Source organism: Sander lucioperca, chromosome 17 (genome assembly GCF_008315115.2).
Source record: "Sander lucioperca isolate FBNREF2018 chromosome 17, SLUC_FBN_1.2, whole genome shotgun sequence".
NCBI lineage: Eukaryota > Metazoa > Chordata > Actinopteri > Perciformes > Percidae > Sander > Sander lucioperca.
The window spans coordinates 24,491,644-24,496,643 of NC_050189.1; the positions used below are offsets into that span (position 1 = coordinate 24,491,644).

Below are 5,000 nucleotides of genomic sequence, written 5' to 3' on the forward strand. Positions count from 1 at the left end.
CAGTGAGGTGAAATTAAACTTTCGTTTTGCCCGTTTTGAATTTCAAAAAGACATAATATAAATAACGACAAGGCTTTAAGAAAAACCTAGATGTTCTCTCTGTCTTTGATACTGGACTTGTTTTATTCAATGGACAAGACTGGGGTTACAGGGGTTAGGTGCATAGGAACTAATATATTGGTGAATGATGTATTACAGTCACCCTGTAGATCATGGATCTAAGCTCAGATGTCCCACAGGACTTCACACATACTGCAGAGTACTCTTTTATTCTTTTGTCTATGACAACATAATAATAATAATAATAATAATAATAATAATGTAAATATGAGTCAGATTGATCTTAAATAGATAATAGTTTTTAACTTTCTTCCTCCTCTCCTAAGCAGTGTTGGGAGTAACACGCTACAAAGTAACGCGTTACTGTAATTCCACTACTTTTAGCGGTAACGAGCATATAACTAAATATTTTTTTTTCATCAAGTAACGCAATTACAATTACTGAAATTTAAATGAGTTCGTTACTCGCGTTACTCTCTTTTGTGAAAAATGAACGCTTGCAGACAATAAGACTGATAGGCCTACTTTAGCTGCTTCTGATCTAACGTCGCAGGACCTTATGGTGGCGCAATGATACACCAATCAAACAATGAACATTAAACCACAGCGTGGCCGATAGTGCGGATAGAATGAGCTTTCTCTCCTGGAAGTATGGACATTGTAAAATGATAATGAAGGAGGCAGTTTATCATTTAGTCTTCTTTACTCTGAACTCCCGATGCAAGTAACAAGTGTGCAGTGACACACGTTTTGGGTGCTACCGTATATGCCACAGTATATGCGCAGGTGCATTCTAACTACCGTATATAACAGACATTACTTTTTACTCGTCGAAATTAAAGACAAAAACGTAGTGGTGAGTTGTCGATTATGTGCAGGTGTAAAGAACCTATCCACATCTAAGAGCAGCAATTCAAATCTTATGAAGCACCTGTTGAAGCAACACGCTTCGACAAAGCTAGTAGCGAAAGACCCCAGCCCTACGGATGCTGAAGGCACCACTCCATATAAACAACCAAAGCTAGATTTTACACGGACTGCAGTGCAGCCGATAAGCCAGGCAGAGCTGAATACATTGATTGCTAGGTATACTGTAGGCCAATTACTTTTATTTCATTGGGCCTAATGTGGTAAAAAAAACAGTGTTAAATGACTGAAACAGTTATTATTTCGTTTTAAGTATTAAAAGGGACTTTTGTACTACTGCTTGATTTGAAGGCCTGTTGTCCTGTTGATTACAATAGGTCTAAAATTATGTTTATTGTGTTTGACTGTTCAGTACTGTTCATATTTACATTTAAAAAGCAGACAAAAGTAACTTAAGTTACTTTCCCTAGAAAGTAATTATTTTTGATATACAGTAATTGGTAAAGTAATTCAATTACTTTTAAAAGAAGTAACTAGTAACTAATTAATTACTAATTTTCAGTAACTTGCCCAACACTGCTCCTAAAGTACTCATCATTGTTGTTGCCGGTTTCTCTTGATAACAAACGAACGAAACACATGAATACACCCTCATTCCCACATCCCCAATGGGTGAAGAAAAATATATTTAAATCACTGCCTTTTTTTTTTTTTTTTTTTAGACTGTGAGTCGTCCCAAAAATAAAAGTATAAAAGATGCATAGGCTGTGCACTCTCTTTTAAAAGCGACGGGCACTAAACTGAAACATTTAAAGTTCTAGGAGGTTTCACTCTGGATTGCGTCACTTGGATGTCATGATGTCGATTGCAGAAGGCTAAAGAAACACAACAAGCAGTCACCTCAATAACATCTGTGTATGAATTCAGGCTGCACTCCTATTAAAGCCACATTAGATGGCTTGTCTCTGCGGAGCGCTAGTCTTGTTTCCCCCCCGCTATATGTTTGGAAAGGGACAGAAGAGGTGATGCGTGCTGGAGGGGAAACGGTTTTATATGGATTCAGGCGCTGACGCCTTGCGGGCCTGCCCACTGTGGGCCTCCCAGACCTCATTGTAATTTCATTAGCTGCCGCGGCGACAATGAGCGCAGTGTCGCATCAACACTTTAAACCCCTGGGGAGCTGATACCCACAAGCCATCACGTGCATGCACATAAACAAAACAGAAAGACTTACATTTGTGCACATACAAGCATAAATATGGAAACCCACTCGCTCACTCACTCACTTTTCACACTCTCTCTCACACATTCCCACACTCTTCCCACCATCCTCCACCCCTCACAAGATTTTTTCCCACTGGTAGGTCTCTAGTGGGCAGAGGGAGCCAGATTTCTTCTGGGGCTTTCCCTGCCTTCCTGTTTTAGAACGGCAGCGCTAAGCAGAAGGACATGGTGGAGGGAGAGGAGTGGAGACGATCGGAACGGCTTTGATATATGGAACCAGCTTTGATGGTCTCCCCCTTCTTCTCACTATAAATAGCTACCTACAGCTTTAGGGGGAAATGAAGAGGGAGCCAAGAGGAGGAGGAGGAAGGGAGAATGAGGAGAAGAAAGATCCCTGGAGATAATATTTTGTGCTCATAGGTACACACATGCATAATCTGACACACACACACACACACGCGCACACACACACACACGCGCACACACACACACACACGCACACACACACACACACACACACACCTCCCTCTCTGGAGAGTTTAGATGCCTAGGGCATGTTGCACAGCAGAGAGGTCAGGCTCCTTATAGCTGTATAGGAGCGACAAGAGTGTGAATGGAAGGCAAAGTGAGAAACAGCACAAGTACATTCTATAATCATCAACATGCACTGAGTGTATCAACATGATAGCACGTGATGGCACCCAATTTCTCACGTCTTTAAGAAGGGCCATGCTGGTGGCTTCGGATGTTTAGCCCATTAACCTCAAACTACTACTCAAATACTTCAATTTGAATTTGACTTGTGTTGTTTTGAGGGAAGCTTTGACATACAAATATTAGTAACTTGTAAAAAGCATTACATTCATGTGGTTTGGGATAACCAAACCAGGAGGACAAAGGGTAACCAAAAGGAGCATTTTGATATTGATTTTGTAAATGGTCTGCATTTCTAGCTCCACCATAGAATAGAACAGACACCTTGTTGTTGAGTTTAAGCTACTGCTGCTACTACCTGCACCGCTGCAGCTGGTATTCTGTCAGCAGGCACTACATGCTGTGGGCTGATGCATGAATTATTGGTTTACCTTATCACTGTTTCTATGATAAGCCAGGCATTTGTACGTAGGATATTTCATCATCTAGTATGTTGTCATGTGTGTACATATAGCACCAACAAGCACTTGCTGAGTTTAGTCCAAACCTACAGGTAGGTTTGCTGATAAGTATGATGAGAAAGTATCAAATTGTAGTAACTGTAAGACGGATGTCAGAAAATTCCAGAAAGATATCTACAATAATGTAGACGGGGACTTGGAACTTGATCTAAATGAGTTGACATATGACTGAATGAAAACATTTTACTGCCCAAAATCCATTTGGATAAATCAACAGGTAAATGCGTTGCTCTATCCTGCATGGCTTCCGTTTCTGGCACATCAAACAAAGGCAACAAATTACCCAGCATGCAATCCTATACAGGCCTAGAGGGCTAGCATCCATCCTACCTCACTGTAGCTTTACAACAGGCTGCCAATGACACAGCCTAAACAATGTCAACTGCAGCAACCAGAAAGTGATTCAATTTAAGACCTGCTTTACTCTCCACGCAATGAGCCATCAGACACGCCGCCTCTCTCTCTCTTTCTCTCTCTCTCTCTCTCTCCCTCTCTCACACATGTACACAAATCAAATGTAAACATGCAGACAGCGTGCCTCCATCAGCCACAGGGGACCGGCAGTGGCAGCTCTGTGTGCACCACCTCACTTTTACCACCCAGAAACAAATGACCAGTGCTTTCATTTCCCCGCCCCGCCGCAACACTGTCCCACCTAATCACTTGTCGTCGGGGAACATGACAGAGCTTTGCCTCAAGTTATGACTCCTGGATGATGACACACTTAGAGGCCGGCGAGGGAAGTTAGCGCTGCAATAGATTGATACATTTGTCGCTTGTCTGAGGACTCTCCCCCCCCCCCGCTACCACCACCAATAAATGACAAATGAGTTTAACTGCCACCGTTAAAGGCATTTATAATATTGATCTGGCAAGAGTCAATAGCCAGCGCTATGCTCAGGCACTCATAATATTACTTTGAGCAGTGTGCACACTTGCTTGAGCATAAATACCTACACAGGAGCACACACACTTTCATACAGTCTCAAAAAACAATGGGAGGGAAATCAATGGACAGTGGTGCTACTAAGGGAAAGACTAATGTTCCTAACTAATGAAAATAAACACATTAGGAATGTACGGCATTAACTGACCTCCGTGTTGACCTCACTCCATCTTGCCACAATTAATCCCTCGTTAAGGGGGTAATTGTTTGCCACTGCTCATATTTATTGTTGATCGCAGTGGCGAAGGTGCCCGCTGTGTCTGAGACCAGGGTGAAGCCCGTAAACACACACACACACACACACACACACACACGTGTGCCGTTCATGCATGGGTGTGCTGAAGATAGCAGCGGTGGTCTTGAAGCGCATGTGCCCCAAGTTGCCGGGGGCAGCGATCGATAAGGAGAGGGAGCAAGCCGGCACAGGCTCTAATTGAAATGAATTTGGCTGTGAATAGATAAACGATTGGACATGTAAAGAGAGAGCGAGGATGAAAAGGGAGGGTTAGTCGGAGAGGGGAAGAGATTGAGATTTTTTTTCACCTTTTCTCTCAAAGGGCGAATGACTGGGGAGTCTTCAAATGAGAAATACGGTCACTTTATCATTGGCAGCGACCAATAGGAATTTTACACAGGGCTGAATCAATCATGCTGGGGTTTAATATGGAAAGGGATGAACAGAGGGATATTTGCACAATGTAATAACAACGTTTCTACATCCTGTCCAT

General features: G+C 42.5%; 1 protein-coding gene across 5 annotated transcripts in view; it reads right to left on the reverse strand.

Moving 5' to 3' along the window:
- ppargc1a (peroxisome proliferator-activated receptor gamma, coactivator 1 alpha) overlaps positions 1 to 5,000 on the reverse strand; it is a 280,065-nt gene that overhangs the window by 138,260 nt on the left and 136,805 nt on the right. The window lies entirely within an intron of this gene.